Source organism: Cyanistes caeruleus, chromosome 11 (genome assembly GCF_971803275.1).
Source record: "Cyanistes caeruleus chromosome 11, bCyaCae1.hap1.1, whole genome shotgun sequence".
NCBI lineage: Eukaryota > Metazoa > Chordata > Aves > Passeriformes > Paridae > Cyanistes > Cyanistes caeruleus.
The window spans coordinates 6,475,674-6,501,238 of NC_141711.1; the positions used below are offsets into that span (position 1 = coordinate 6,475,674).

The window sequence follows — 25,565 nt, forward strand, 5'->3', positions numbered from 1 at the left end:
CTGCATTTATTTGGAGTGCTACTAGCCATGGAAGAGGTAGGTCTGGAGAACTGTTCCTAAGCAGCTACAAAGCTTTGTGTTAAATTAGCTGTGACAGCCTCTAAGTTTTTGCACTGAGTGAAAGGCATTTGCAAGGCCTCTTTCTGCAAGTGAGGATTAGGTAGCTCATACATGCTCTGTTCCTTGGGGAATGCAGCTGACATGTCCTCTTTAGGAGGCAAGGTAATAATCACTGAAGTCAGGTGGAAGGCTTGTTTTATCTGCTGAACTGAAGGGTGTCTCAATGACTTTTTTTCTGCTAAATACCCCAAGGACAAGAAACACAGGCAGAGTGCAGTGGCAGGGTAGGGAAAGCAGCTGAGAACAAGCCTAGCCTTTCCCACTGATCTGAAAAAATCTTCAGGTATTTGTGATCTGTCTGAGAGTAAACATTTCTAAAAATATTGCTGGGATGGATTGGGGGTCCTTGCTGTGATACTGCACCAAATCACTGTGGGATATCTGCAGTCCGTGATTATCTCTGTGTCACCTTTTATTAAGACTGCAGAGTCTCTGCTCTTCTGAGATGAATTTTTCCCTTGGCTGTCTCAAAAGGCTTAAGCACGAAGCTGGCTGGGTTGAACACTTTATCCTGAGGTGAACTGTGCTCTCAGGAAACGCCCTGTAATTGTACCCGGCCCGTGCTGGTTCTTGTCCTGTTGCAGTGATGTGTGTCTATGTTTTAGTGTAAAAGTCAGTAACAGAACACTTATGGCAGTAGGGGGGATGCAATAGTTTAGCAGTTTTGAGATTGTGATTTGCTTGCTCTCAGATATTCATCTGCTACTTTTGCAAGAGGACTATTTCTGCTAGAAATTGTTATGTTATATAATTATTTTAATACCTTTGGATTCTTAAGACTTTTAAAGAGAAGGGACATAGTATTTTCTTACTTTTCATTCATTAAAATCTTATTTCTAGTTGTGGAAGAGTGGTTGAATCATCAGGTTGGGGCTACTCCAATACAGCTAAATATCTACAAGTCTACATGTTTTCTGCAAATCCGTTCACAGGAATATTAATAAATGAGGCTGTATCTAAAATCTCAGATTCCTGACTGTAAGGGAACAAACCCAGCTGTCAGTCAATAAAAAAGGAATATTGACAAAAGCAGGGCATTAAGCAGAAGCAAATTTGTCAATTTGCCCTATAGAGAAATGTGGATGCTCATGTGAGAGAAAGGGATTTCCAGCTCAGTGGGGCTGATGGCATGTGGGGCTTTGGGAAAAAAGCAGTGTAGACATCTGGAACCTGGAAATGGGATCCAAACTGGGGAAAGAACTGAGTCTGAATGAGCTTTGATACCTCAATACTTATGTCTATGGACTGGTGCTGGTAGGGAGCACCTGCAGGCATTTATGTAAGTAGCTGTTATGCTGAGTAATTAAATAAAAAGCAGTGTTTATTCCTAACACATTTCAGTTAGACTTTATCTCATACTGTTATTTTGGAAATACTGTAATGCTAAACCATGCTTGAAGTTGTTTTAAACTTAAAAACACAACCCCCCCCAGAAAATACTTGATGCCAGTGCTTTACCTAAATTTACCCTTGCAGCTTCACTGCAGTTTTATTTTTAGTTGTTTCCTAGTGATAATGAATAAACAGGCTATATCCAAGATTTCTACACAGGTTATGTTAGACATATTTTTTTTTCCTTTGCTGCATGTAATAACTCCTAAGTAATGCTGTAGGTACTGCAGCAAATAAATAGTGCATGTTTAATTTTAGAGGAATTACGTAAATATGGCAAAATAACTAGAAAGCAGCAGAGGAAAAAAAGGTCACTGGTTCAGATGTTGAAGGCAGAGTAGGTGAGGCACTGGGGCTGAGCAGGGAGGCAAAGCCCAGCAGCTTACCAAAACAGGATTTTGTAGGGCATGACTTCAAACCCTTTTTTTGGACTTAGGTTGTCCATGCAGAAGCTCAGCTGAACCTAATTCCCTGCTCTGGAGGAATGCTGAGCTGATGTAGGGCATCCTGCAGGTTGTTCTGGTAATCCAGCTTTCTGACAGAAGCAAACATTTTGCAGACATGCCAAACTTAGCTATGTAAATCTCCTCTCAGGAAAGCAAGCACCCACAGCAACCATGTATTTAAATTCCAAATCTGAAACCTCCAACACTACTCATTTTTTTCTTCCATTTTAATTTAGGCAATCATCATGTTGCAAATGGAAGCTATTAAATCTTTGCACAACAGGAGCATCTAAGATTGAAGTTTCTTCTGATCTGTCCCAGCTGTGGACAAAAAGCCCATCTTCACTGGTAGATCATTTTCTAAGCTCCTGTGAGTGAAGGAAATAATGAAAAGGGTTGAATAACCCAGTCTGTGGAGTTCCTAGAGGAAGTATTGGGAAGCTGGAGAGCCTCACTTGCTTTAAAATGGTCATTTCACTGCCCAGACCTCCTGACATGTGTTGAGTGGTATCAGCTTGAAATGTAGTGTCAGAGTTTTCCAGGCTTTCTCTTTTTGTGTGCACTGCTTTTGTGTCATTCCTATATAATATTTTTGCTTGGCACCATGTGGTTTTTATACTGCTGCAAATGCTTTGTGAATGTCTGTTCTCAGTGCTTCTTTTGACTTTTTTTTTAATTAACTTGCATCTGCATGCCAAAGCTCTATTTTTGAGGTCAAACCTATTCTACTGGTCTCTTTTATAGCAATTCATGAAAAAGAATCTGTCGTAAGTCAAACAAAGAATTTGTTTCCTGGTACTGTGATTGTGTTCTTGTTCAAAAACTTTTGAAACTTTCTTGATGACACTGGACTCAATTTTCTTTACAGATGACTCAGGGCTTTGCTGTAAAACTTGTACAGATCTAATTGGATCATTTACCAACTGTCCTGGAATAAACTGGAGTCACTTGGCCTTTGGGGGCTTATGCTGGAGAAATGATTTACATTTTTGTTTGTAGTGCTTCAGCTTAGAGGGAGTGCTGAACCTTAGTAGATGTGGAAATAATTTTTTGAATGTTTTACTATGTGTTACAATACTGCAGTGGGAAGCTACTCACAGCTTCTGTAAGAAATGAAAGAAAGACATTTTTCCATAGTGAGATTCATTATCTTTTATTAACCCATGTGCTGAAAATTTCTCTCTCTGCAGTGCCTGGCTGGAGCAGGGGCACAGATTGCCATTTCACACTGGATGACTTGCATTTAGATGGCTGAGGGTGGGGGGATTCCCCTCTGCTTCTGCTGTTCCTTGGTGGAAGAAGGATTTCAATTGCAAAGGAAGTATGATGCTCAACAGGATGAAGAAGGGTAGTATTAGGGCCCAGAGTATATTCTGGACTGATTATTGAAAGCCATAGGGATAAAATTCTGGTGATTTTACAAAGGTAATTTTCTCCTTTTAAGACTGGCTAACTTCAGCTGAGCCTAAGGAGGTCACTGTCCAGCTGCAAGATGTCTGTGGAAGAGAAACATTGAAGTGGAGGGAAATGATTGTTACCTTGAATAAATGTGCAGTAAGTAGGACTAGGAGTGCCCCACAGCTGACTCCAGACTTTCATGTGTGCAGCAGAGAGAAGAAGCTGAGACAAGGTTTGCTCAGGGCAGGCACACATTCGAGAGGTCGACCAGGATTTAACAATGATGAAGATGGAACACCAGTGCCCCTCAGTTTCTTCTGTCACAGCATGATGAAGTCTACACTTCTATAGTCTGCTCTTTCTGTGATTTAAAATCAGCTTCCTCCACCTCCCCTCCCTCCTCTCTGCTGTCAGCGGTGGCATTTTCCAGATCCCTTCCCAGGGCTTAAATCACATTCTGAGCCTGAGCAGTCCTGGCTCTCGGGCCTTGGATGGAGATGCTGTACAGTAGTCTGTTTTATTTACAGGAATGTGTCTGTAATGAGAAATGCCCTCTAGAATTTCCCTCAAAGAATAGTCTGGCTGTTGATGGTCCTGTTCTCTGGGAGACCCACACACAGGGCATATGGATTTTTCACTGCCTTGAGTGAAAAATGTTCCTGTGAATATAAATTTTCTTCTGAAGTTCTTAGGTATATTGGGATCTGTGGTCATTTTGTGTGGTTTGGAGTGCTGCTCTGCTCTTTGCCCTCTGGAAGAGGGGGTTGTGATTCATAGTGGTTCTCTGTGAGAAATGGTAATGTGTGATTTATACTGGTATTCAGCACACAACAATTATTTCTCAAGTGCTCATTTAAGAAAAAAAACCCTAGAAGTGCAGGGGGATGCTTATGCTGCCTGATAGGCTCAGGACAGTCTCCATCATGCCCAAAATACTCTGTGGGTACTGGTGGGAAGATCTGGAAGAGACATGTATCTTTTTACTGCCAAATTTGACAGAGGCACCCTATAAGCAGTGCAAGAATCCTTGGGAAAAGCTGCAACCCTTTATGCACCCTTCTGAAAGGACTGGGCAGGCTGTTGGGCTTCCCCCTACCTTGCCCTCCATAACTGTGGGGAGTGCCAGTGAAATTCAGACCTGAATCACAGCATCTGTGCTCTAGCAGTGAGCTTGAACTGGCCTTTGCTTGTGGAAGCTGCAGCTCTTGCTTGGCTCAGACAAAAACAGTGGAGGAGATGGCCCATAACACTTGAGCACTCTGAATGCATTATGTACTGTAACTTCAGAATGTATCTCCTGCATTTGGATAAAACCAGGTGTCTTCTTAGGTCCATGAGTAGTCCTGGGATATCTTTGCATTTGACTGCCAGATCAAATTATCTGGGGCCTCTGGACACTGCTTGGGTGTGAGAAGAGCTGTCACACACAGATGTCTTGGTGTTGGTCAATAATTCCCTTCATCTTGCATTTCTGATAATATCTCTTTCTCTTTTCACCTAATCTCCTTCCCTTGGTGTGTCAGCTAGTGTCAGAATAAAAATGTGTAGGTGAGTTTTATTCTATCTCCTTCCTGTAAGCTCAGTTGATGCTAATGCCTTGTCTGAGCGAAAAAGATACCTTGGGTGAATAAATACCTTTTAAATAAAGGGAAAAATACTCCCTGATGCCAAAGGGCTTTGCTTGCAACAGCAGCAGGCAGTCCCTGCCTGATTCTCTGCCAGCACCTCCTCAGCCCAGGGTTTCCTAGAGGAGAGCTTTTGGCTTCAGTCATGTATTACTTGCAAAACTAAGGAATTGTGGCCTCTACTGACTAGGCATAGCAAGCTTCTCTTGTTAAGAATATTTCATTAAACTTTATCCCTGTGTGCTGCACACTGCTCTTGTTGTAACAGCGTCCAGATGTGTATTTAAAGTTATCTGTATCCATTGGTTTTGATAACCTCCTTTGCTAACTTACCCTCTGTGCTGAACACTATTCATTACCATGAGAAGTTCTGCTTGAGTGCCTGGGTCTCTCCTGGTGTGGCTTTTCCTTTGCTTAGGTTTGGATTTGGTTTTTTTTTTAGTGAGAGACTCAATAAACTCAAACTTATTCCATGCTGGCAAAGGCTTTAGAGTTACAGTTCTCTGACTGGAGACCAAACAAACCCCAGTTATTTTGCCTTATCTCACTGGTGAAACTGTCTGCAGGAGCTGAATTCATCCTCTTGTTTCTGCTGGTTTAGCTGTTCGTTATTCCCCCTGCCTTTTCCATTCAATGCATCCCAACACAGCACACTTCTTCTTTCCCATGCTTTGATTGAAACTTCCTCCCATTTCAGTTGTGCTTTACCAAGAGTACTTTGTCCTGGCAGTAAAGGAAAGATGCAGCTCCTCGGTGCTGCCTTGGGAAGCCCATGCTGGGAATTCTTGTTCCCATTCAATACCAGCCTTCCCAAGGCAGGCAGTGGGAATGGCACGCACATGTCATCCTCACCCTGGCAGGCAATGGCATCACTGGGCTGGGATGATTGTTCCTGCACCCTCTGGATCTATTAGCATTCATACATACACTGGGAAATTGTAAGGACTTCATGAGAGCTATAACTAATAAAGCTTCTCAGGAGGAGGTTCCGGGGGGGCAATGTTCTTTCCGATTTGGGAGGTTTGCATTTTGTCTTTTTGCTTGCAAATGCTTTACATCAGTCTTGCATTTTGTTTTTTGTTTTGTTTTGGGTTTGTTTTTTTTTTTTTTTTGTTCTGTTGAGAAGGCATATTTTGAATTCTCAGCAGGATTTTTCTTTATGGTACTCTAAAGTCATAGCCACAGATAAAATAAACATTGCATCTTCAGATTCTAAGTTATCAACAGTCTTTGGTATCTTATTTTCCTTTTCTCCATAATGATGTACAAATCTATAAAAGGCACTTTTCCTGATTTCTCACATATACTCTTTCACCAGTGGTTTCTACTCCTTTTGACTACTTGCTTCATCCTTGCATATGAGACAGTTTTCTGCAAGGGTATTGGTTTGAATGACCTGGATGTTGACATCACCTCTGGTACTGACAGAACTGGACTTAGAACCACAATCTGTATCAATTTCAGGAGAGTCCTTAAATTGGGAAATTTTAGCATTTTCCTGACACCTCACATTTGTGGCTTGCAGCTGTGCCAAGGGGAGATCAGCAAACCACATGCTTTACTTCATCCTTGTGTCTTCGGAGAAGTGGTTTCTGCCTGTTCTTGTGTCCTACTCCATCTCTGATTAAGTCTTCCTCTTGAAAATCTGTTTATGATGCAAGGGATACCCTCTTGCATATGTTCTTGAATATTTTTCCATCATTAATTTTCAGTTTTACCCAGTACTGAGCCTATTGCTGATAATTCAATGCCTAGAGATGTAAAATAAGTGAATGTGAAAGTTTCAATAGTGACTTATAGCATAAAATCCTTGAAATGACATTTTTTTTTATCTTCCCTGGCAAGAAAAGATGACATTAGGTAGGAATAGAATTAAGGAGTTACTGTTCTGGCTTACCTGATGCATGGAAGATAAGAATTTCAGAACTTCCCAGATTTCATTATTCTCCAGTCTATCATTTGTCATTTCAAATGGATCAGCATCCTGTCGATGATGCAGTTTTGCTCCATTATTGCAGGAACAGCGTGAGTCAATATGAGTTCAAGCAGATAAGCAACACTTCAGTCATGTCAGCAGTCAGAAACAGCAAGTGTTGCTTGTATCAATCCAAGGCTTGGCTCAGTGCTGCTGGTTCCAGCCTCTGGCTGTCCTGAAAACCAGACTGACCCTTTTCATGGGTACTTGATATGCTGCCAAAGTACCAAAGTACTGATTTCTATCAAAATTTTGTCATCACCAGAAAAAAACTGGTTTGTTACCTATGGAAAGATTACAAGTTAAAGAACTAATACCCTTAGTTGTGGTCTTGTCTTTGCTATGTGAAGTAATTTTCTAGTTTCTTGTAGTTTTATTTCCTTTATTTCCAAGTGGGTTAAAAAAAAAAAAAAAGACATTTTTGTTTCCTGATGATTGCTGTATAACCATTACATAATATTCTAAAATACCCCTGAAGTAAATGGTGCTGTTGCTGTGAGGCAAATGTGTCTCATACTCTGGACTGAACCTTCAAGTATCCAGCACAGGAGAGCCCAAATAACCTCACAGAGCAGGGAGGAGGAAAACTGGGAAGAGAAGTCCTTGGGTTACCCATGCTAATGGCCTCTATCTTCTGCAAAATGGTAAACTCTGTGCATCCTTTTTTGTAAATGACAAAAGAATCTGACCCTTTAATCTTCTTTCTGTAATTACCTTACATCTGTACCTTGCTTGATTTTAGTCTTAATGCAACAAAGCTTTTTAAGCATGTTAAATAGTTTTCCTTAATGAAATCATTGGGTTCTAATTCAAATGATCCCAGAGGCCTTCCTTTTCTGGTTTGGACTCTGTTACCACATTTCCAGACAGAAGCAAAACATGGTAAAATTTTTGCCTCCTTGGCATGACTCACAGAAACTTCTTATCAGTGCTTGAGAGAATTTGGGCTCTTTTTCTCTAAGTAGAGGCAATAAAATTGGTCTGATGTGTAGGTGCAATCAGGACATTCCTTTCCACAGGGCTCAGGAGCTGCTGCTCACACTGCTGTGTGTTCTCCAGACAAGCAGCTGTGTCCCCTACCCACCCTCACTGCTGGAGGGCTCTCCACATCCTACTGCCTGTGAACTGGCAGCACCTTGCATGTGCAGCCACCTCTCTTTCTTCCTCTTCCAAGGCAAAGGGCGTAGAATCTGTGCTTTTATTTTTATTTTTTTTCCACACCACTTCAAATCCACTGCTGGAAGTGGATTTACCACCCAAAGTTTGTTCCCACCATCCTTCCTCATGTGACTGTACCAGCAAGTGGTAGCTCCCCTGTTCTGCAGCACCTCCATTTATCCTTGGTGCCAGGCTGGGTTCTGGAGGACCTCGTGTGGTTCTCACTGCAGGCAAGTGTCAAGTACATTTAGCCTGTTTTGCCCACATATGACCCTCCCACACCCCTGCCCTTCCTCATCATCTCTTTGCCTGGTCTCCTCCTCCAGATAATTTGCTCCTAAGGCTTGCACCCATCCACACAAGAATCCCAGACAGGATGCACAGCACTCCTGGCACTTGGAAACAGTTCTTGTATTGTGTCTGCACTAAGCAACATTTTCCCCATCTTCATCTGTTTTCTCTACTGAGGCTGCAGGGCAGAGATCCCTTCTCTCTTTTCAAAGATGATTGTGGTTTTGGCTGAGCCCTGCAGGCTTCTGCACAATACATAGTAATATTTGGTCTAATGTAGTTAACTGTTAGCATTCTCTTGATGTGATGCAGTCTTTGCTGAAATTTTTGTGTTGCTATTGCCAAAAACCCCAGTGGTGCTGAAGAGCAGCCCCATACCTGTTAATAGGGGTAGTTCAGACAATGCTGAAGAAGTGTGCAATGATGTGCAGCATATTCCTTCTACGGTAAAGTTGGATAATTTATACGACTGTAGAACCCCCTCCATGAGAGTCTGTGTGTTTTTAAAGGGAGCTTTATGATTCTGCTCAGGTTTTATAGAATTGTATGGGTGTTGTCCATGTTTAAAATTTTATTGGTCATCTTCATTGTGACAGAAAATTGAGTTTTGCTTTTATTGGTGTATAATGGTGGCTGGTATATGTCAGACCACTCACAGTAAAAAAAAAAAACCAAAAACAACAAAGTCTACTTTAAAGCAGGAGAGTCTGCTGTATTTCATATTTCCACTGCCCCAAGGAAATGGCTTAATATTGCTTTACTGCTTTTGAAAGAAAAATGTTCTGGCTGGATTTGGAACTGAAGTGGACTGCTGTATCCCTATTTCACATTAAAGAAGCTAAACTGTAAGGAAGAGCTGGTTCTATGCTTGTCACAAATCTGTGGCAAAGAGCCACGGGTTATGAAGTGCAGAGGAATACTGAGAGATTCTCTAATAAAAAGTGTGGAACCAATTTCACCACCTTTCTGTCCACAGAATGGCCAGTGGGCATACAAGACAAAAGGCATCCTGAGATAATTGGTACAGGTGAAAAGAGTACCAGGAGTGACAGTGGCGTGGAAGACATGCCCCACATCTGAGAGACATGGTGCATACTCAGATTTGCTCCAGAGAGCAATTCTTATTTTCCCCCTCATGTTCAGATTCCCTTGTTCACTTTGGGTCCTGTTTCATCTTGTGCTGAAGCTGAGAATGAAGTCCTGGCTGAAGGCCACAGGGCAGGTTTCATTTTTCACCTCCCCAGCCATTGACCTCTGGGGTTGAAAGGAAGGGGTGGCTTTTCCCCACTAGTATCCTCTTTTCTGGAATGCAGAAGGCACTCTGGAAGCCAGGCAGGCTTGAGTTATCCATATCTTTATGGTATTTAACATGTGAGCTCTACATCTCAGCTGGAAATTTGAAGTGTAACTGTGATATAATCATAATTATCACAGACAAAGGAGTCTTGGCTCAGTAGAGGTTTCCTCTTGGGTTTGGCCACTGGCCTCCCCTGCATGTGTTCTGTTGCCATGATCTTGCCTGAGCACATCACAAGTGCCCAGAGTTTATTTTTGGGATTCATCAAAAACATCATTAAATTACTTTGGCAGGTTAACTGAAAGAGCTACATGAGTTCAGGCAATGAACATGAGTTAGGATGAGCTGAGTGTTAATCCCCTCGGTGTGTTCTGAAAGCTCCTTTTAAAATCAATAAGCAAGCAGTTATTTTCCCTTTTTAAATAAATATTGCCACAAGGAGCCCTGTCCTTGCAGGTGTAGACAGTGCTTCTTGGGCAGTTGTGTGAAGGTATCTTTTGGAGGAGGACACAAAAGGGCAAACAATAAACCCAAAGGAAAACACTTTTATAGAGCAAGTCAGATTAAAATCAAGCAGGTTGTGAAGGAAATTATGCCTGGTTTAGTGTACTTTAATTAATATGCTTTAGGTTTGCATCACTAATTAATCTCTTTTTATGATCCACATTACTGCATGCAACTGCATATTTCCACTGTGATAGCTTGTCCTAACTGCTATCATATCCTTGTAAAATAAATAAGCAGCCCTTTCTGCCTGCAGTTGTTGTCTGTGGATTTCCATCCTGCTGGTGCCTCTCCTCAAATGCAGAGTAGCTGTGGTGGGAGACAGGAGCCTCTGCGTGGTCAGAAATAACTTTTAAGACCAATAACTGGAGCTTCTGTCTGTTTCAAGGATGTGATCCAATAATATCCCTGAGCAAAATACTTGTTTTGGGGAATTTTAACTCTTTTTAAAATCACCCCTCTCTAATGAGGGGTATTTGTGACAGTCAGTGTAAGGTGACCAGGGCAGAGGCAGTGTGTTGGCTCTCACCATGGATGGAGACACCATGATGCAAGTGAGAGTGAACATGGAAATGCCAGAACTGACTCTTCTCTTGGATGTTGCTATGACAAAATCCATCTCCCTGCAGTCAAGTGTTTGCACAGCCCTAGAAGAATCCAGGGCTGGACAAAGTGCTTTAAAGCTGATTCATTTGCTTTGAAAACAAAACCTTTTGGAGGTCTTGCTTCAGCTGTGAATCTATTGGGTGTCTCTTCTTCCAGCTGTGGTATCTGGTGTGATGTGCAGGACCAGGCTCAGTCTGTAAGCACTGCAATAATCTAACATCCAAAGGTAAAGGCATTGATGATCAGACATCACTTTAAGCCTACTCTGTCTCCATGCCAGCAAATGAATGGGACTGTGGCTGGCAGGTTGTTGGATTAAAAGACTCTGACACCCAATGTTTTATCAAGAAGGAAGGAATGAGATTGATCAGTCTGGGTAATCTGAATGCAGAAGCTGTGTTTAACTAAGCAGTAGGAAAAAGAAGGCTTCCATGTTTCTGACAGGGTCTTAAAGAGTCTTTGCAGATCCTGAGGAATCATTGATATCTGGCTGGAGAGAAGCTGAGAAAAATTAATTGCTGCTGTGTGAAGGGAGGCCCTTTCACTGCCAGGGGTGTGCAGCATGCTGCCTCTGAGAAAGAGAGTGAAGAGGGAAACAAAGCATGGGAGTGAGATGCATGACAAATTAAACCTCTGGATAACCCCATGTCAGTAAATCACTTGCCTCAAACAGCAGTACTTCATTCCTCAACATGCCATGAAATCGTGTAAAAGCAGGGCTTCACATCCTGTTTGAAGCTGAAGCTTTACTTAAATGCAGAAAATAGTGGATCCTGGGAAAACTCTGCATGGCAATTCCATACCACAGGGTGTAATCTGAAAGTGGTGTTGGAGTCAAAACATCCCATGGTTAAGGTGGAAGTGGGGAAATACCTATGCTATGATATATGGGTACACGGAAATTTGGGCATGTTATCTTGAATCTCCACGGAAAATCAAACCAAGCTTCATCCAAATGGGACCAGCCTCAGTTGTGCACACTCATTTGTGGCAAGCTAGGACCCTTCTGTGTAATGTAAAGTCCCTTGCCAGACTCTCATACACGAAAAAAAATCATTTAATTTTACAAAACTGTCTTTAGTTACTAAATAACCGAGTTAACTATTGCTACACAGTGACTAAGGGTAATGCAGCATTCCCAATTAAATTATATATGTGCTGGAATTGGGCCAGAAAGAGCACTTTGGGCAATCTTTCCTCTACCTCCCTACTCTGTCCCCACTGCACAGCCCCCCAGAGACCTCAGGCCAGATGCAGCCCATGTGTTTGGACAGATTTGCTCTTTTGCAGTTCCTTTGGTAGGCAGGGCAGAAAGTGGAGAGGATCTCTGTGTGTGCATGTGTATTTTCAGGCACATGAGGGAATTCGGTGTCTTTGCTAATGCTGTTTTATTAGAGGACTTAAAACACAATGACAAGCTCTCTAATGGGCTCAAAAAGGCAAATTCTTCTGCCTCTTGCATCTTTTTGTGACAGTGGTTACTCAGAAGTCTTGTGATTAAGGCGGTAAAACGTGGTTCCCAGCTGAAGCTGAAATGTGGTGTAATACTGCTGCAGACTCCTGGGTGTTGCTGGATGGAAACACAGTTCTAGGTAATTGCCTGTGTTTCCCAAATGGTGTAAAATTCCAAATCCAGATGCAAATTATAGTAATGCCCACTGTCCTTCAGTCTCCAACAGAGCCACCAGCTCCAGCCAGCTGTGGCCACACATAAAAGAAAATTGTGCAAATAGTTGTGTTATGTATCGCCTCTTGGATGAAAAGTTGATATTGGGATGTGTTTGTGATGCAGGGATGCTGGCAGGGAGGAGAGGGGGTGAAGTGAGTGGGCAGAGTGTTGGGCAGTGCCCCTGCATGGCTCTGCACTCAAGTGTGACCCTTTGTAGGCAAGGGGACTTGAGCAGAGGGATATCCCCACTGTGAGTTCAAGGAAACTGTGTTTTGGGTTTTCTTTATTTCAGAATGAAAGTTTGGTTGTAAACTGGATAAAGTCCACTTTGTGTTTTACCAGTAGCATCCCTGAATCCGCAGGGACAAGGCAAATGGGGGAAAAACGAGAATACAGAGAACTCTTTCTTAGCAGAGGTTGTAGATAAATCAGCAGTAAATAAGTGCAGCTTTGGAGGGTTTGCTTTTGAGCACCAGAGTCAAGAACTCATCCCTGGATGTCCCTGCCAGGCTGTAAGCTGAGAGCACGGAGCTGCTTCTCCAGAGGGTCCTTGAGCAGCCTTCCACCAGGAGTAGCTGGTTGGGGCTGTGCCTGGAGAGCTCTGAGACTCCTGACCTTCAGCTCAGCTCTGAGGTTTGATCTTCTCCCTGCTGTGGAAGAAGCTTTGTCTGGTTTGTTTTATTCAGTTAGCACAGAAATGCTCACATCTCTTTTCCAGCCTGAGACTGTTCTCATCTTTAAGTCTTGCTGAACAAATGAGATATTGTTCACTAGTTCTGAGAGCTGTTTGTTAGTTAAGGGAAAAAAAAAATCTCCTTTTTCTCTTGTAGCAGAGAAAGTTACTTGTAGTAACAACTGAGTTTACACTATCTTGTTTAAAAAAATTCTAATAAATGTTTAACACATTAACAAAGTCAATACATGCTCCAGCAGCAGTGCATCTGTATTTCCTGTGTTCTCTTTTTAAGTTTGGCATACAAAGTACCATTTAAATACCATGGTGAAAAGGGCAAGCATTCGATTTAATGCCTTTGAAATAATTCTGGAATTAAATCCTGGGCAATATATCTCAGTCGAGCAGTGTTGCATGTAGCCACATGCAGCTAATGAGCCATCAAAGGCAATGCTTTAAATCCCCATGCATACAGAACACAGATCCTTTATTCCTGCTGTCATAACACAAATCATGAACCTTGATTCTAAATCCAATGCAGGTAAAAGTAAAAAAAGGAGGGGGAAATAGAACAAGAGGGAAAAGGAGGGAGTATCTTCGTGGCTAATTGGAAAGAAATTTGAAACAATGTGGGTTTCTTTCAACACCATTAATCACCTCTGCTGGAACATCCTTCACAACCCAAGATTTTCTTGTTCCCGTTGCTATTTTCCCTCTTTAACATGGTACAGAATGTACATAATTGTTGTTGTTCTTGAAAGCCATTTCTCTCATGCTGTGGTGGAAGGGCTCGGAGTACAGGCCTGTCACAGATCCCTTTGGGCTTGGCAGGGCTGCAGGTTTTCTGCCTTTGTCTGGTGCCCTGAACTCACCAGTGAGGACACGGCTGCTCTGTGCTGTGGGGGAAAGATGCTGATGTTTTCTACACAGTCCAGCACAGCACAGCTGAGGCACCAAGGATGTAATGCAATGAATGCAAGAATCTGGAGTGGGGGGTGGAGGATATTTGTGTACAGAGTCAAGACATGGGTTCTGCCAGCATTTCCCCTACCCTGTTTTCCCCCAGGCAAGGTAAACATGTGCAGCAGCTTCAGATCCATGCTGGTTTCCTCCAGGCTGCTTAATGGCCAGTGTAAAATGAGTCATGGCTCTTGGCCAGCTCCATAACCATGAGCACTCACCTTCCTAAATCCTTGAGATACCTGGAAGGAGGAGGAGGCTCTGCTGAGGGCTGCCCAGGGCTCCTGCTGCCCCCGAGCAGATGATCAGCACTGGCTGTATGGAAAGACACACCAGTGACCTTGGCCACCCTGATTTTTACAGGGACTGTGGGGACATCAAAGTAGGTTATTCCCACCCTGTTTTCCATTTGGTTAAGCTACTTGCCAGTAAAACAGCTGAATGGGCACTCAGTGTGTATAATTACTACTACTACTATTATTATTATTATTATATATTATTATTATTTTAAAGGTGAGAAGTCACTTCACCTAAGCAGGCTGGTAGCTGTGAAGTGAGGGGCTGTGAACTCCACATGCAACATTCCCAGTGCCCTTTCTTGGCTGGTTTATGTTTTGAACAGCTTCATGGGGAGGGGTTTTAATGACTCATGACAGAGATCCTTTAATTGCATGATGCTGATGGAAGCTGGAAAATGAGCAGCTGTAAGATCACCATTGTGTTGGGTGAAAGGGGTTTGAAGGCTCCCAGGTAGTACTTGCCTTAAAATGCCCAGGGTAAAAAAGGGGGGAGGAGAGAAAGGTTGTTATTGCTGGTACAGCTGCATCAGTGTGGCACAGAGGAATTAACCTGTGCTGAGATGTCAGGGAGGGGATCAGTCAAACCCCTGGGGTTGTGTTGGAATGCTGTGGCTCAGTGTCCCTGTGCTGCTCCCACATGCACAAAGCCACGTGCACATGTGGATCACATTCATGTGTGGAAAAGTGTTCCTTTGCAGTATTCTCAAGTGGTGAGTGAAGAAGCCTGAGTGGGAATTTGTAACTACAATAATCCTTTCAAAAATAATTAATAATCTAGTAAGCAATAATGAAAAATACTTAGAAGAGTGGAGGAGAGATCTATACAAGTCCTTCAGCCTGCTGTGTTAATCAGGGTATTCCCAAGCTCTTACTGTTTATCTTTGCAATGTGATTTTTGAGCAAAATAATGTTTTTATGTTCTTATTTAAATGTTATTACTAGCTCTCACTAATGGAGTGGTTAAAAGGTTATAACATTTTAGCAAGCTTTGAGTTTTCTCTGGTTTTGATCCTCAGGCAATATGACTCAGATTTTTGTGAGATGCTTAACTTTCTGGCAAAAGAGGTATAGAAAATAAAGCAAGCTTTACCATCATAATTAAAGTAGCATTTTCTACTTTAAAGCATTTTTGTCTATGTGTTATATAGCACATACAAATTCTGCATGATTTTTTTCCTGTAGTGGCAATTCTGTTCATGTCTTAGAGAATTGGTCCTCTGTATCCAGCATACATTAACGTGATCAATAGAGATATTTTCCACATTCCATTGCAAATATTTATAAACTATGCACCAATGCAATTTACTCTAAAATGTATTTTCTGTCACAAGGGTTTCCTGTTCGTCATGGTATTTACCCAACTGGAAAACATTGAAAAATGGGAATGTGTTAACAGAACAAGCTAGAAGGATACAAATCATCCTCTTTCTTCCCCTCTGTGGGAATAACGTGAATATTTATAGATCTGGGAAGCATACAGGAGTCTGTAATAAGTAAGAGCTGAGCCGTTCTTTGTGCTGATGCCATTTCTTGCTCTGACCTGAACACCCATCCGTTAGCAGCTGTAGCACCAAGGAGGCTGAATCAAATCAGTCATCTGTACTTAAACCAAATTTGTGGGCGTTTTCCATTAAAATTGCAGCTGAGCAGGAACAAAGTTGCAGTAGTGCAAAGCTGCACTACCACGAGGGTAGTGCTGTGTGCAGCACATGGCAGAAAAGCCCCTTGAATGCCATTGACCTGGGGAGAGGGGAGAAGGTGGCTGCTTGTTTTTAGACATTACTGTGAAGTTGCCTAGGTCAAACACAAGACCAATTTGACAGCCTTGTCTGGGACAGCCAGCAGTGCTCCCACGTGGAATTTAGCAGTGTTCTCAGGCCTTGGAAGCTGTCATCTTTTGCTGAACTGTTTTATGTGGAAGGTGGGTAGGGTTTTATGAGAAGTGAAAGCATGCTGATAACACAAAAGAGGAGGTTCCAGTGAGCTCCTCTCGCTTATTGAAGCCAACTGATGGAGCGGGGAAAGGAGGAGGGTTAACACAATCCAGTGGGAAAGCAGAGAGCAGAAAAAGCACTTCAAAGCGAAGGCTGAGCAGGGGTCAGGAGCAGTGTCAGGTCCAAAGAGAAATGGAGAGGGGAAAACCTGAACTCCCCACGACTTCCCTGACAAAGAGAGCAGTGTCGGGTATTAGAGGGAAGAGGGGAGGCTGGCTAAAATGGACACACCACAGGGAAAAGATTAGAGAAATCTGGAAGTAAGAAATCTCACTGTGATTTTAAAAGTGGGGAAAAGGAAAAAGGACAAGGAGGGTATCTCAAGAAAAAAAACAGTGAAAGCTGTCATGCTGTCTTGTCTGTTCTGGGTTTCCAGGAAGCAGGTAGGAGCAGAGTTCCAAAAGCCAGTGGGAATGTGCACATGTCTTGTAAGAGGAGATGTAAGTTTGGGGTTTAGCCTAGCTCATTCTTCATACAACCCTGTCATGCAAAGGTCACATTTGAGTTTGTTGTTCTTGGCTTCAGGACTGAGGGCCTAATTCTGACTGGGACAAAAGTCGCTCTTGCTGTAGTATGTGAACAGCCTAAGTTAAAGCTGCAGGACAGATCCTCAACTCCTTATTCATATATATAGCCAAAACTAATCAATAGAATATATTTAAAGACTCACTTGGGATCATAAGTCTTTTAAAACCCTTCTAGAATGTTTAGCTTTTACCAAAGTGTTTTGCCTGAGGATGATGCATGGGCACAAAGCAGCTGCATCCTACAGCAGTAAATGGTCATAGAGGAACTGGGAAGCTGTCTGCTATAAAATGTCCCTCATAAAATTATATGTTGTCTCAGGATGGAGGCAAAGCAGCCTCAAGCAAAGAACATAGGGCAGGAAGAATAGATTGTGTTAAATCTGGCTTTGGAAGGGGAGAGGAAATAAGCGTCAAGTGTGACACAAGATGCGCTGGGGTCACATCTCCACAGCTGACTGCTGTGCCCACATGCAAGGGCTGGTAGGAAGTGGGCTGTAGGGCCACACATGCAGCTTCCCAGCAGGAGTGACAAGCATTCCCTTCAGGAGAAGTCTGGCTAGCTGATACCAAAGCAGAGAGGAGGTTCCTACTGACTTGCGCTGAAGCGCTGGCCCTTTGCCTGGTTGTTGGCAAGCTGCTTGGCAAGGTGTCAGGGAGTCTGGGTTTCCAGGGCTTGCTGGCTCAGTGCCTCTCAGCCTTTCAGGCTGCTCCTGGCTCTGGTATCTGCAGGTTTAGGGTAGATGTGTCCCAGCAACTGCCTGGGTTGAGGGTACCCAGCTCCATGGTTTCCACTTTGGAGAAGCAGCAGTTTGGCAACCTCTGCTGCACCCTTCTGACAGCCTGGGAACGGGCTTGGGGACACCTGGCTCCCTCTCGGGTTACTGGAAAGAAAAGATGAGTGCCTGGCAGCTCAAGGGACCAAAAAATGTGAATCTCAGCTGTTGTCTAATTTGGAAAAACTTAATATTGTTTTGATGGGTTTCCTTTCTCATTTCCTGTCTGTAAAGAATGCTCTAATTTTCGGTCTTCTCTCCAAAACAGAATGATGATAATTTTATTCCAAACTTCCCATGGACTAAGTTTCAGTAATTCTTCCCTCCAGATTAATCAGATTTTCTCTTGCATGTCTGTTGTCCAGACCACAGTCTCTGTTTTCCTGTACTTGTCCAACTGATCCCTCTGGCCTAGAACAACCTGCCCAAAACCTTACATTTTCCTCTTGCTGGTGTGGGTTTCCTAGCTCAGGTCTCTGCCTTTCCTTGCTACCAGAGGAAGTGGTAACGTGCTGGAGAATCTCATCTGTGCCCTGGGTGATGTGTCTTGTCCTGGAATTGCCAGTCTAGTGCCTGCAGTAACTCACTGCAATCTTAATCTGCGGCTTTTGGGAACGGGTGAGGTTTGCACCTTAGGCATGGCCTGGAGAGTCTCTGCTGTATCAAAACCAGAAAAGATTTGATCCAAGAATGCCCCTCCACATTAAGAAATACAGTTATTAAATGCCCCCCATTTCAGGGGGTCTGTGATAGAGCTTTTGGAACTCCAGTTAGTCAGGTTGGTGTGTCATGGGTGCCTTGTCTCACACTGCAGTATTGCTTTTAAGCAAACTGTTAAAAATAATGCTTTTAAAAGAAACAAATGCCACTTCAGGAGAATGTTGTGTCCTGAGGTGCCCCAGACAATAATGCTGCTCCAAATTCCTGCTTGGTGTGTGGTGATGAGACCAGGACAAGCTTGGGACTTCCTGTTATGAGACCTGAGCCACTGCCACTGGTGAGAAATCGAGCAAGAAGGGTGGAAGGGAGTCTGTAACAAAACAGGGGCAAGGCTGCTGTCTGAAACTGGCCCTTTACATAACCTGGGGTGTCAGCAATACTTTTGCTGGGGTTTATTTTAATGGCTCTAATAGTTAGGACTGATTGGCAGCAGCAGAGCTCACACCCTGCCTTGGAGGGGTGGTCTGGAGCAGGCAGTGGCACTGTGAACCTCTGTGGGAAATAGCAAAAGTAAGAAGACTTTTAGAAGCTGTGAAAATAGGCCTTAGAAAAGAAAAAGCAGAGAACTTAGAGCTAGCTGCAGCTGCAAATCCTGACAGTGAAGAAGATGCAATAATACAATATGCAAGGATGTGAAACAATAGTTGAGTTTTAGGCTTGGCTAAGATAGACCTTAAGACTGCAAAAAAAATATGATTATCAAGGTAGTGTAGAAGTTTTTAAGCTTAATAACGGAGTATTGTGTATTGTTAATAGAAAGCAAACAAGCAAGCATTGTTTGAAGAAGGTATATGTATACTTTTAGTGATTGGATAGAACAATTGTGTGTAAGCTTTAGCAATATGCTGTTGGCTGAAAAACTTTTAAAATGTTCTGTAACAAAGAGATCTTTAGCTGTTTGTGGAGACATGAGCTTGTGCCATCTCCTGAGCCTGTAGCTGAGACTGGGGCCCAAAATAAAAGCTCATGACTCGTCACCCAATGGTCCCATCCCATTTGTGAGAAAATACCCTGCCTCAGCATTCCCAGCCCCAAAGGGACTGTGTTCCACTTGTTCCCCCAGGGCCCTTTGGCTCCTGCTGTCCCTGCTGAGCCTGGTAAAAAGGCCTCCAACTAATTCCAATTGCAGTGAGGGCTTTGCACCAGGCTGGACACTGTCCCTGCAGCTGGGAACCATCGGCCACCTCATTCAGCCACTGCTGCCTGTCAGCGGTGGCTGCTCTGTCACAGCTCACAGGGCTCTGTGCTGCACAGAGCTGCATCCCCACCACAGCTGCACATCACCCAGAGGTGCTCAGACACCTTTGGGTGTCCCCATGTCACCCACGTGCTCCTCAATCCTCAGGTTTCTTTGCTTTAAAGGGAGCAGCGCTGTGTAAAATTGAGTCGAAGTCAAATTAAATTGTAACCTCTGACTTGGTGAAGAAGCACTCCCCTTTCCATTTTTGTTTTACCTGCATGTAAAATAGATTACAGATAGAGTACAGATTGAGTTTGTTCATGTTAGAAGAAATCTGGGGATGATCTCACATCCCCAGGAGAGAGAATAGTTCTCTAGTCCCTGCTATTACTACACATAAAATCATAGCTAAATAATCTCGGAGGAGCTCAGAGAGGGAGATTCAGAGAAGTGTAAATTGCCATAGCTTCAAAAATCTACAGTTCTGGAAAGAATAGCAAGTCCTACAGAGAATGGCAGCAGTGAGAACAGCTCTCTTCCTTTTGTGCAACATAACTACACAGGGATGGTTTTTGTGCTGTAGGGTTTTAAGTCACATGCTGAAGGCTGAGATGTCCAAAAGTGAATGTGATTTATGCATCTGATTTCAGGAACAGGATTTTGCATTCCCTAAGATCAAACATTCATTTCAGAAATGGTTACTCAGGGAAAGTATGATTGCATGCCTCATACTTGCAGAAGTTTCAGTTGCATGTTTTTGTCAATTAAAAGTTGCAGAATGCAAACACAGCTTTGGGGTACCCATCTATGAGCTCTGTGTGTCTCGACACACAGGGAGATGTTAATTCTGTTTCTGATGGCCTCTAAGCAGCTGTGTGCCTGCTTGCAGCAGCTTCCTAAAATGTAGTTACAGAGATGTATCTGGAGTCCCCCCTGTTCTTCTGAGGCATTGGATAACAAAAATGCCTCTTACAATGGTCTTACTATAGATACACTTGAGCTCACTGCTTTGCAATTCAAAAGCAGGCAGTAATAAAACACTCCTGGAATGTAGAAGCTCTTTCTCCACCCTGACAATAAACTGTTGAATTAATTGCACATTGCATTTAATTCTTTCATTGCAACAGAAAGAAAGTTCAGCTGATGTTCTCATTTAAGCAAGATGTCAGTGTCACTTTTTTCTACTCTGTGGTGCTGCATCCATCCTTAGTCTCCAGGATACTTCTTGATGCAATTGGATTTGGGTTGTTCACTGGTTGGTCCTTATGACCTTCCTTCTATTTCAGCAGTTTGGTTCCTGGGGCAGCAGAAAGTTTCTCTGTGGACAGGTCACTGTGATATTCTGTCTTTTCCCTTCTCCCCTCTGTGATTGCCCTCTGCTCCCTCTTCTGTTTCTTCTTCCTTTGCAATGGCTGTTTAAGGAAGGGGTCACTAGTGCTTACAATACACTGCACCCTCAGCCCAGATAGCTGCTCTTCATCTTCTAGAATTGCTGTGTAGTGCTGAAAGAATGCAAGCAATATTTATGATGTTGTGTACTACAATAGCAGCCAGAGGCCCAAAGCAAACACAAGGGCCTTTGTGCTTCCCATCGTGCAAACGGAAGTCCTACACCATGAAACATCAAAATGCAGAAGACAAGCATTGAGTTGGGGAATGTCCAGTCACTGGCAGTTTCCCACTTCTTAAGAAGTTGCATTTTGAGACTGGCATTCTCTCTGTAGAACTGGAATAGTAATTTCCTCTGTCCATGTTGTGTTTAAGTCTCTGTTGCATGTTAAAAGTTTGTCTATTCTTGTGTTGAGCAACCATAAACAACATTTCACTTTACGTTTTCTTTTTATATCTCCTTTTCTCTGAGGTGGTATTTCCAAACATTCACTTTCTCCTCACCTCCCTCTCTTTTGTTTAAGCACAGACCCACAGTAAATCCATCAATCCCAAACCAGCCATTATACCTTTTTTCCTCTCGAGGGATGCGTTTATGTGTGTAGCAAGGTCACCAAGCTCACTAAATGGTGCTTGCTTAAAAATATGTGTTATTGCTTATAGTTACATAACCAGACGTAAAAATGGCTGAAACACCTTTTAGAACATCATTGGAAACCTGTGCTTTACCTTCTGTTTTTGTAGGGACACCGGACTTAAGAGTGTGCTCTCTTCCTCTGGAAAGGTTTTGTTTTTATGCTGATCTAAGATGAGGTGTACTTTTCTTGAGGGTAGGTTAATGCACTGCAGGACTTGGGACAGCCCAAAGCTCTGGGGGTCTGGAAAAGTCAACCACGGACTCATGAATTTTATCTACAAAAAGCTGCTTAATTCTCAACAGACTCAAATAAAAAGTATTTTATATGGCAGGACTTAGACCACAGGAGCAGAGAGTGAAAGATTAAGGCTTGTTTCAGTCTTGGAGAGACTCTTCTAAGCAGGCAAAGACAAGAGATCACAGAAATTAAAGGATGGCTCTAATGGGGTGTTAGTCAGCCTCTCCTGCATATTCTGAATCTTCAGCTGCCAAAAGCTGAGAGTATTCCCATCCTGAAAAACTGAGTTGTAGTGCAAAACCCCACTATCCTTAACAAAGAAATTCACAACTCTTACACTGATCATTTTCTGTATTATATTATGAGGCCTTTACATCTCTCAGCTGTATTGGGGTGACCACAGTGAAACAGCTGAAGTGCAGTGACACTTTAGAGTTCATTTGGTAAGCTGAAGTTGTGTTGTCAGCTTAGTGATAACACAAAAAAGCTAAAACATTGTCTTTCTTTTCCAAAGAGACCAGTTTTGTGTTTAAAAAAAAATAAAGAAGTCTCACAATTAAAGTAGGTGACTGAAGGCACTGCAGATACTGAGATGCTGTCCTGCCCTGTGGGAGAGAAGGGCTCTCATGCCCTGAGAATTGGTCAAAGCCTACCAATAATGTATATTTGACCTTTATCTTTCTGGAGACCAATGATGACAAGGGGTACTCAGAGTTCCCATTCCAAGCACAGCCTTGTTCAAGACTCTGTGGGTGAACAAGAGCCATAATTGGTGTTTTTACGTGTAAAATAGCTCAGCTGAAGAGCAGATTCTTGGCTTGGCTTTTTCCCAGCCTACAGGGTACAGTTCACTTGAGGTGAAGAACATCAGCCATTGCTCTCTGCCAGCAAAGTGCCTGGGAAATAGCCTACACCTGGTTACCAGAAATCTTTGACAGACCTTTTCCATTGGTTAGAGACTACATGAAGACCTGCATTTTTCTGAATCTGGCGTAGGAAGTGCATGAGAAACATTTGAAAAGGCTACCTGGCAGTTAATGCTGGTAAACTTTATTTTAAAGCCTTTGGGCTCCAATGTTGCATTCGTTACAGATGTCATGAGGACAAAACCAAATGTCAACAGGTTCTTAGAGAAGGGCAGTAAATCCTTAGGTACATTCTGTTACCTCAAGATGGATTTTTGTCTTTGTGGGACTCTTACACAAACAGGAAAATCAGATGTTGAATAGGATGTGATGCTCATATTAAAAAAGAAATAAGAAGGAAGCAGCATCTACAGCAGATATAACAAGTGAAATGTTTTTCCCTTTCTGCATTATTGTTGCTGAAACTGGGGGTTTTAATTGGTTGTTTTTTGGGTTTTTTTCTTTGCAAATACATAGGAAGAGAATGTTTGGCACAAAACTTAGTCTTGTACCCCAAATATATATGATGAGCTCCAGTAAGTTGTAGATGTATTTGACTGGGAGTAAAATTGCAGGTTGTGCCCTATGTTAAGCAAGCAACATACTTTGGACAAAAGCAGTATTTAGAAATGGAACTTTCAAAGTCCTTCTGAGCTCTTAAATCTTTTTGTCTCTGACAGGTGTGTTGACACAGAACATGCTTATTGAGATCTTGTAAGGTGTAACAATATTAATATTTGTTAGGGTTTTGTAGAAAAATATTACATTGCTGACTGAAAATTGGTATGGAAATATTTATTCCTTATATAGTAACATAACTAGAAATGGTACTTCAGGAAACGATGAAAACTCCTCCTTACCATGTTTTTCCATGGCTGCTGTTTCATTTTGGATTGGACATAGGAAGAACCCACAAGATTACCTGATGATGCCAGAAGAACACAATCCTCTTTCACCTTTTCTTGCACTGTTAATGGTAAAGTATGAATCACAGTTACTGCTGGGCACGCCTTCATAATGATGTATGGTGGTTCGGACGTGCGTATCTGTAATTAATGAGAGGGAGTTGCATGGCTAATTCCCTGTGCACTGCTGACATCCTGTCTGCAGCTTTGTCCCTGATCTTTTACTTACGTGCCTCCAACAGCCGGTTATTGCATTACATCCTCGTATTATATAAATAAAGCTTTGACCTTTGTCCTTTGCAACGTTGGTTCAGTGCAGTCTTAATTCAATTTAGAAAAGAAGCCTGAGCATTAAAACCTTTTGAATCTCCTTAAACACCTCAGACGTTGATGGGACTATTTCTGCTTAAGAGAAAGCACTAAGGCTAAGAAATTGCATTCTAGCTTTTTGTCATTGACAAATGAGTGCGTGTTCCTTCACATTGAAACTATGCAGGAAGCCCTCTCTGGGCAGGGAGTACACATCCTCCTCTGCATTGCAAGGCAGCATGGGTCTACAGAAACTATTAGCAGTGCAGTATTTTGTTTATTATTTCATCAAACAATTCTGAAACAATAACCCTTTCGAGGCAAATAACCCTCTCCCTGCTGCAGGCAAATCTCCGGCACTTTTCTTGATTTTCCCCACTACCATATTCTATAACTTACTTGAGGCTTGTGTTTCTGCATCCCCCCTGATAAAGCCAGGCTGACACTAGAAATATTGCAGTGCATTAAGACAGACAGCAGCCTGTGGGTGTTGGAAGCTCAGGTCCTCTCCAGGAAAGGTCTGATCTCTTTTTCCTGTCACCATCCATGTGGCTGTGTTGGGGTTTTTGCAATGTATGTGTTAAAAGTGGAGGCAAGTAGGGGGCTTTTGTCTCTGAGTGTCTGAACCCTGTTACTGGATGAACTTCAGTTCCCCATTGATTGAAATGGGCATAAAGGTGCTCAGTTTTCTTCTGTGAATACTGTGGATAAATACATTAAAGATTTGGAGTATTAGAGCTACTCACAATCTGGCTTTTATTAAAATCATCATGACTGTATCTCAAATCTGAGAAAAAGTAATTTTTTTATAATGATGGAGATAGAGATCCTCTAATTATCCAGGACAACTCAAATTAGCACCACAAATATCTGCTGTAAGTTGAGACTTCATGATGTGAAGTATAATTGATTTTTAATATGGTAGGGCACAACTGCTGTTAAGTTATGTGCAATGTCATTTTCTCCTGCTGGATGTTTAGCAATGTTTTGAAGAAACCTGCATGTGATTTATACCATTGCTAGAGATTTGGGGGAGCAGAAGCCTGGGAGAAACAAGAAGAGGAAAACAAACAGTTTGCTTGAATTTTTCATCCATTGCCACTTCCATTTTTCTTGTTTAGGGAGAATTGGCTTTAAATCAATTTTATATTCTTTGTAGATTTTAAACTGAATGCAGTTACAAAATCAGAACTAAGAATTTTTATTCTGTATTTTATTCTTCATTTCAGATTTTTACCCTTAGTAGAGAAAAAAGGATTCCTAGCAAACCTATGCTTCTCCTCCTTTGGGAGAAGTAAAATAAACCATGAGCACTGATAAGCTGATTTACTCCCCCTGCCCCTCATTTTTGGGACAATTATGTGTAATCAGTGATTGCATGAAGCTGCCTGGATTCCATGTAAATGATACATCTTTGGCATATGGGAGTTTTTGTATTCTTCTATGCTTGGCAGAGGAAGGATACAGAGAGCTTTTGTACCTCAGTTGCACCAAATTGAATATTTCTTTAATCACCCTGGAGAGGAATGCACTTGATTGCATTCTGCAAGTTGTGAATTATTGTTTTTGGGTAGA

General features: G+C 42.4%; 1 long non-coding RNA gene across 12 annotated transcripts in view; it reads left to right on the plus strand.

The window, feature by feature from the left end:
- The window catches only part of LOC111934992 (uncharacterized), a 109,502-nt gene that overhangs the window by 15,802 nt on the left and 68,135 nt on the right, over positions 1–25,565 (plus strand). The window contains exon 1 of one of the 12 annotated variants that reach the window (XR_002867549.2): positions 23,680–23,752. The exons of the other annotated variants lie outside the window; for them this stretch is intronic. This is a non-coding gene — a long non-coding RNA (uncharacterized LOC111934992). Of the gene's footprint in view, positions 1–23,679; positions 23,753–25,565 lie in introns of those variants that run through there. 12 annotated transcript variants of the gene reach the window in all.